Source organism: Neolamprologus multifasciatus, chromosome 17 (genome assembly GCF_963576455.1).
Source record: "Neolamprologus multifasciatus chromosome 17, fNeoMul1.2, whole genome shotgun sequence".
NCBI lineage: Eukaryota > Metazoa > Chordata > Actinopteri > Cichliformes > Cichlidae > Neolamprologus > Neolamprologus multifasciatus.
The window spans coordinates 30280458-30289026 of record NC_140455.1 but is presented as its reverse complement, the minus strand read 5'-3'; the positions used below and the strand labels follow the sequence as shown (position 1 = coordinate 30289026).

The window sequence follows — 8569 nt, the reverse complement described above, 5'->3', positions numbered from 1 at the left end:
CACACACAAATCAGCTATATCCAGCCAATAAGCCTACAGATCCCATTTAATGTGTTAGCAGATAACCCATTTCACTTCCCATGCACTTGTACATTTTGTGTGTGCGTGTCTTGGTGTGTGTTGTATTAACTGACTGATAGACCGAGCTGGTCTACCAACATTTGACTGGAGGTGCATATAAATTCTTAATCCAATCCTAGTGGCAGCAAAACTTTCTCTAGCAGCACGCTGGAAAAAACTAAATGTTGGGGCAGATACTGTGCGCTCCAGGCTTTTAATCAGCTCAGTTATGGCTCTGGTGATGCTCATCGCAAGGAGAGACCCTACTCATTAATTTAAGGTAGGCACTGGATATCCCTTTCCCATCAGCCAGTCTGCTGAGATGAAACCTGACAAAACACAGCATCTCCATTCTCTCCAAGACCGATTAGCAAAGTTTGCTGTGTCCACGTCACAGCTGACAGAGTAGATCTGCTGCCGTACTTTGCCAGTATGAGTCCATCTGGTGTGTAAGCTGTGTGTAAGCCTGGCTTTTCCCCCGTCCTACTAACATTTATGCAGCGAGGCTGTTTTTCTCGAGCAGTGTTGCACTTCAGAAGCTGAAATTACTGACTTTTTCTTAACACCAACAAACTAAAAATAGTTTAGCTCATTTTTATAAGAGACTGCGGCAAATAATAAAGCAAAGCCTGGAAATTGGTTTAGGGAGCCTAACTTGAGTCCACTGCTACACTTTTATTTCTGTAATTGTATTCCTAAGTCTTTGTGGTGTACTGTTTCCTTCAGGGCTCTTGTCATGCTTTTGCTGCATAGCATGCAGAGGCACTCTGCTCAGCTGAGAACTACGCAGCAGCTTGGTGCCACTGTTGCTGTTTCTGCCCATGGATTTCCAAATTCTGGAATTTCTCCAATTTCTGCTTCCTACTCTTTGCTGAGCTGAGTTTGATGTTCGCTTGTGTGCGACAATGAGGTCATGTCGTTGGCAGGAAACGTTACAATTTCATAATCATCATATTCAGCAAAACTGTTTGGCTGACAAACGGTGATCATTTTCATCTCCAATACTATGGGTCTGAAAAGAGATTCTGTAGTGTAGTTTCTAACACCTTTGTTCAACAATTGCTGGGAGGGTTGCATCAAGAAGAGCATCTGATGGAAAATCACTGACAAATCAAACCGAGGTTGATACGATCCGGTGGCACCTTGTAAATAAGGAAACTTGTAAATAAGGAGCCTCTATATTTTAGCATTTATGCTAAAATATAGAGGCTCTGTAAACCAATTGTAGTAATAGTTAATAATTTATTTTGTCTTATTTTGAGTTCTTTTGCTACACCTTGAGCTGATATGCCAGTAGCATATGTATTATATTGTGATAATGTTGTACTTTTGAAATTGGATGAGTCGGCATTTTAATGGAAATTCCCTCATGCTTATTTTGAGAGTTCAGTTACTTCTAATTAGCTAGCGCCTTAAAACTCTGCTTATGACAATATGATGATAAATAATGCAGATGTCATATATTCAACATCAGATTTGATCAGGTTCAATAGATCAGCTTTAGATCCTGACTTATAATGGATTTCTAAAACCTGTGTTAAAGAAGAGTGCCAGAGAAGAGTGCGAGTGGCGAGACAAATCACTGGGTTTCAAAATTTTTGGGTTTGATTCTAGTGAACGAGCTGCTCTCGTGACCCATCCAAACCACGTCACTCCTTAGCAAATTAGTAACATATAGTGACATTTTTGGAGTCGGGCAGAGTAGGTACTAGAGGAAAAGAGGAATTTGTGTCATTCCAAACATTTGTTGCCAACATGGTAGTTATAGAGCACCCTCTGGTGGAGAAACTAGGCAATATCAACATTTGTAATATAGTTGAAGGGTGTTTCTCTCGTGACTTGTTTTCTTTTAAGGCAAGTGTTAAGATTTGAAAACCCATTTTGGCAAAAAAACAAAACATTTGTTTAAAAAAAGTATATTTCTAGCATGTGTGCAAAAACTTTCATAACATATAGTATGAAATAATTTAAACAATACCTTGCCCACACTTGACAGACTTGTCTTTGACAAGACAAATTAGTCCAAAGTCCACCCTAAAACAGGCCACTGCATGGGAAATGTGTATGTACTTGCTGTGGTTTTGTCTGTTTCCTGACACACCACATTACTTGGTGCAAAAATAGGATTTATTCAACATGGCACGAGCACAGAGGGTAAGGAGAGGCGGTCAACCTGACATGGAAATGGAGACTTTGCCCCGGACCACAACAAAAGAAGCTGTGATATTACACATCAATCACACTCTGAGGACCAGTGTGTGGAGATCAAGGATTTTTTTTTAACCCTGCTATGGTGTCCTCTGGATTGCACAAATATCAATTTCTGCTGTTGGTACACTTACAGTGTTATCCTTTCTGATGCCATCCTCTTCAATTTATTGCTCTCTCCTGTACATTTTTTTTCCCACTAATCTGTCTCTCTGTTCCTCTAACATCTCTTTCATCTTTGCTTTTTTTTTGTTACCACCACATATTCTCTGTCTCTTTGAATGTGCGTGCACGTGTTTGAGCATTACTGAGTGCCGCTTCTGCTCAAATGTACTAAATGTACTACAAGCTGAAAGAGAGCATCTGTACCTCGGCAAAAGGCGAAGTAGCTACACTGTGCGTGAGTCGTATTGTCACGAGAGACTTTGAAGTTATAAATAATGTCTCTTTTTTAAATTTTTTTTTTACATGTAGTTTACTTTTAATCACTCAGCTGTACCAGTTACAGTGGTGTGTGTGTGTGTGTGTACCTGGGTTAAAAAAAAAAAAGAAAGAAGAAAAAGCTATTTTTATGCCATATTCCACAACCTAAAAATATAAGTGGAAGGTTTTAAGCAGGCCTGTCTGACTATATTTGTCCCTCAGAAGAGATCTAGGTGTCTTTCCCCAGTATAAAGTAATGTGTTTGTGCGTGAAGCATAGAACAGATTCTGATGGTAAATCCCTGTGTGTCTTGAAAGGAAGGATCTGTCAACTGTCAGCCTCTGATTTGTGCTTTGAAGTTAAATGACCTTTTTGACTAATGTGGTCTGGCTTAATGAAAATTCCTCCTGTCCATCATAGACTTAGTGTCTGCACACTGTCCTAAAATATACAATAGCTCCCCTTGATCTTTTTGTTTGCCTATATTTCTGCTCGAAACAGTTTGCTCTGTCTCTCTTCAGTTGTCAGTTTTGATTAAATTATTCTTGGCTTCCCTTCTCACAGTATATTTTTTGTTAATTTAATTTTGCCTACCTGTCTTTCAACTTTCCCCTCTCGTACGAGTTCTGATTTTACTTTTTGAAAAGTTTCTTGTTTGTAGTTGGGATGCATGTTAACCACAGTTCAGCTTGGTGCCTAGACTCTGAATTTCTCATAGAGTAAAAGCCTAAAAACTAGATGCATTACTCCACCACACCATGTAGCTCAAAAATCCAGCAAAAACGAAGAGGAGAACCAGTCTTATACACCGATCAGACATTACATTATGACCTGTCTTATATTGTGTTGGTCCCCCTTTTACTGCCAAAACACCCCTGACCCATCGAGGCATGGACTCCACAAGATGCCTGAAGGTGTGTTGTGGTATCTGTACCAAGATGTTGAGGCCTCCATGGATGTGAGGCCTCCATGGATCGGACTTGCTTGTCTAGCACATACCACAGATGCTCGATTGACTTGAGATCTGGGAATTTGGAGGTCAACTCAAAACCTCAAAGTTGTTGTTGAGCCCCTCAAACCATTTCTGAACCATTTTTGCTTTTTGGCAGGGATTAAAGGGGCCGTGGCCAGCAGGAAATACCATTTCCATGAAAGGCTATGGCCACTTCAACAATCATGTGGCATGTATCAAAGTAACATCCACTTAGATGGAAAGTCCCAAGGTTTCCCAGCACAACATGATATTACGCGTTTCGTATTGAGCTGAAAATGAACATGATTGTCCCGTACTTCAGCTAGAATGGAAAAAGACGCAAAGCTGGATTTATTCTGTGTCTTTACGCTGTCAGCTGCTTCTTCTTCTTTCATTCTCTCCCCCTCCCTCTCCTGTTGCTACTTCAATCATGAAACTGATCAATGATCAGCTGATTGGCTTTTCTGTCGCAAGTCCCGCCTCTTGCTTGGGTTTACAGGTTGACTGACATCATCACTCTTTCTTAATTTGACATTTGTGTCAGCTGGAGTTGCTACTGGATTGGCACTGTCCATTCCATACTTTTGTAGTATGTTTTCAATATACTGTCTCTGATGAAGCATAACATGGTTTTTGTCCTCGTCTTAGACCACTGAGATGCCCAGAATGTAGGATAGCTCACCCATGTCCTTCATTTTGTAGTGTTTCTTCAGAGTGTCCTTTAAGGTCTTCATGCTCTCTGCTGATTCTGTAATCAAAATCAGATCATCAACATACACAGCCAATATTTCCAACTCCTGACCTGTTTTAACAAACACACACTGATCTGAAGTACTCTGTGTAAAACCAATACTTTTCATGAACTCTGTAAAAGCTTTGCTCCAGCAACGTGGAGACTGCTTCAGTCCATATATTGACTTGTTTAGTTTGCACACTAGATGTTCCTGCCCAGGTTTGATGTAACCCTCTGGCTGCTCCATGTAGATTTTCTCTTCCAGGTGTCCATTCAAGAATCCAGTCACAACATCCATTTGATGCACATTTAGATTGTTTTGCACAGCAAATGATAACAATGTACGAATTGAACCAAATCGTACAACTGGAGAGAATGTTTCATCATAGTCTGCACCATAAATCTGTGAATAGCCTTTGGCAACAAGTCTGCACTTGTATCTTTCCACTTGTCCATCACTGTGATGCTTAACTTTAAAGACCCATTTTGATCCAACTGCTTTGCGATCCTTTGGTAGATCCACTAAATCCCATGTGCCATTTTCCAGCAGTGACTCATATTCCAAATCAGCTGCTTCTTTCCACTCCTTTGCATTTGGACTTGACATAGCCTCTTCCAGTGTATTTGGTTCTGTGACACAACAGATGTTTGCATAATGATCAACTGTAGCTGCATCAGCAAACTCCTCAAATCCATATCTCTTTGGAGGTCTTCTGATCCGCTGATCTCCTTTTGCAGCCTCACTGGCGACAGTCTCCTCAGTACTTGTTTGTCTTTCACCCGTGTGTGGTGTCACCTCATTCCCCAAACCGAGATCTTTTTCACTTTGTTTGCATTTAAACTCTGTTTCATTGAAGACCACATCTCGTCGAATCAGTATTTTTCCTTTTTCCTCATCCCACAGTCGGTAGCCTTTTGCATTGGTTGCATATCCCAGGAAACAAACTTTCACTGCCTTTTTGTCCAGCTTCTTTCTCTCTGTGTCTGGAACATGAGCATAAGCAACACAACCAAATACTTTCATATGGCTAATGTCTGTTTTTTTTCCATACCATCTCTGATAGGGTGTTTCGTTCTTTAAAGCAGATGTTGGTAGCCTATTCTGTAAGTAAGCTGCAGTAGCAACAGCTTCTGCCCATAATGTGTTTGGCAACTTTGCATGTGACAGCATGCTTCTAGCTGATTCCACTAGAGTTCTGTTTTTTCTCTCTGCAACACCATTTTGCTGTGGTGTGTGTGGTACAGTCATTTCATGGTGGATGCCTTGAGCTTTCAAATATTCTTGAAACTCTTTAGATGTGTATTCCCCACCATTGTCAGTTCTGGGTCTTATTACTCCCTGTCCACAGTCATTTGAGAAGATTCTTTCAAACTCTTTGAACTTGCTCAGGACTTCCGTTTTTTTCTCTTATGAAATACACTTTACAACATCTGGAGTAGTCATCAATGAAAGTTACAAAGTACTTTTTTCCTCCTAGTGACTCAGTTTGAAAAGGACCACAAACGTCACTATGCACTAATTGCAACTTGCGTTTTGTTCGTATTTCTCCCACTGATTTGTAAGGTTTTCTTGATAATTTGCCCTCAACACAAACTTCACAAAAAATGTCCTCCTCTTCATTTATAAAGCTAACTCCTTTTACCAAGTTGACTTTTTTCAGATTTGTAGTGTGACCTAGGCGCTGATGCCACATACTTGCTGGAACTGAAGCAGTTGACGCTCCATGACAGGTTGTGCAGTTTCCTCAATATCCAGCTGATGCAATCCGTCAGATCTCTGTGTTCCCATTCCATGGAGAGCTCCATTCTTCCCTCTTATGTAGCAATGAGTCCTTTTGAACTTCACTGTGTTTCCCTTCTTGGCAGCAGCTCCCACTGAGAAAAGGTTCATTGATAATTTGGGAACATACAGCACATCATACATTGTGGCATCTTTTCCATCACTAACTCTGAATGACATTTTCATTGTTATGTTGCCCAAACCTAAAGCCTCAACTACTCTGCCATAACCGAGTTTTACTGTTTGTGGTTCTGAAAACTCTTGGTAGTTCTGTAGAGCTTCTTTATTCCATGTCATGTGTTTTGACGCTCCTGAATCAATTAACCATTCTTCTTGTTGTGCATCACTTTTACATGACTCATTTACAACAAAAGCTCCCTCAAATGTGTCCTCTTTGTCCTTATACACCACACTTTTAGCCTTGTGGGCCTTGTATTTCTTTTTAATGCTTGGACAATCACGCTTGATATGTCTTTCCTTCCCACATTTGTAACATCTCCATGAGTCGGAGCTGTTTGCTCCCACTGTTTTTGATCCACTCTGTTCATTTCTATGCATCTGAGATGACATCGCTGATACACTACTGGACACAGTGGTGTTGTCAGTAAGCACTCACTTTTGTTCCTCATTTATCAAGGCTTGTTGAACAAACTGTAGTGTCAGACTGTCCATCTTTGTCTCCAAAGCAGTAACAACAGTTGTATAGCTGGGTGGCAAACTACCTAGAAGGGTGACAATTTGATCTTCCTCTTCAATTACAGAACCTATTGCCCCTAGCTGATCAGTAAGTTCCTTCATCCTTTTTAAATGATCATTGAGATGTTCTCCTTCCTTCATTTCACACCGGAAGTACTTCTTCAGAAATAGCTTGTTAGCAACAGTATCTCTTTCAAACTGTGCTTTTAGCATCTCCCCATGCTTCTTTGGGGGTCTTACAGTTTGTTATCAAGTACAATTGGGGTGTACTTATATTCAGTACCAGCACTGAAAAAGCCTTTTCTTTCTTCCGTTCAAATTCAGCCCGTGCTTGGGCATTAGCATCCGCAGCTAACTGCTCCGTCTCCTGTACCATACCCCACAGTCCTTTTGCCTTCAACAGGTGCTCAAGTTGAAATTTCCACGTTGCCCAATTCTCTGGTCCGCTCAGCTTGTCAATAATCTTCCATTGTGAATCCCACAATTCTGTTTATGACTCCCAAAAGAAAACGTGTTAGCAGCTTCCCTTGGCAACCTCTTGGCCCATAACCTGATGTTTTTAACGAACACCTTTTATTGCTTGTAATGCACAAACACACCAACAGAGGGCAGTAATATCCCTTCAATATACATTGTAAAATTACTATTACAACAGGCATGTTGTCCGGTCTTTATCATAGTCGATGCAGAGCAGTAGTGCTGTTGACTAGTTAAGTAAAGAAGCAGGGTGTCGCGTTAATTGTTGGAAAATAGGAGGAAAAGTGCGGAGCTAAGAAGAGTGCGTCCTACTCCATCAGTGTACACAAGTGCCCCCCCACAGTATTGATATTTTAATTTTAGTTTTTGTAACATATTAGATGAATAACACAATATATCTCTCAGAGCTGGGTTCTTAATATTGACTTCTTCACTTGGGTCACCAGTGTTTGTTTATATCCGCTTTCTGTGAGTGTGTCTGTGAGTCTACATAAATGCTTTGAGTGCATATGTGTGTGAAAAGCAGAGAGTAAGTGTACGGGAGATTGGGAAAGCTGTTCTTAAGGTTTGTGTGCACCTGTGTGTAGAGGCCACTCAATTAGCTCGGGCCTGCATCAGATATGAGACTGGAGTTCTGCCCTGAAAGCACCTCTCAGGTATCACATAGATGCAAACACACATCCCATCACCCTTTCATTTACACACTTGTACATCGACACATATACACATCTTGCAGCAGAGCTACCAGGTCCTGAGGCCTGGTTAATTGAAGAGAGCTCATTGATTTGCTGGTTATCTGAGACAGAAAGTGCTTAGAAATCTATAGCCTCTGGCCAAAGGGAGATGGTGATGGTGTGCCTTTGTGTGTGTGTGTGTGTGTGTGTGTGTGTGTGTGTGTGTGTGTGTGTGCATATATACAGACCCTGGACAGAAAGCAGCAAGGCAGAAGCGATCTATGTGTGTGTTCATGTGTGAATTTTGCCATTTCCACTGTTGCTTTTTTGTGAGTTACAAAAACATAGGAGCCTCTGTGTTTGTGTACCACTCGTATCAGCCCTGCTGATAACAAGCACCTTTGCCAACTTCAGAAAGTTTCGGCGTGTGCTAAGATATATGAAAAAAAACCCCAACAACTTCAAAACCCTGTCAGCTTTTACTGTCGTCTCTCAACCACATTCGCTGTACGCAGACGTCTGCATTTTTGGTGCAGAATTCAAGT

General features: G+C 41.0%; 1 protein-coding gene across 3 annotated transcripts in view; it reads left to right on the top strand.

The window, feature by feature from the left end:
* grm8a (glutamate receptor, metabotropic 8a) overlaps window positions 1–8569 on the top strand; it is a 296528-nt gene that overhangs the window by 59334 nt on the left and 228625 nt on the right. The window lies entirely within an intron of this gene.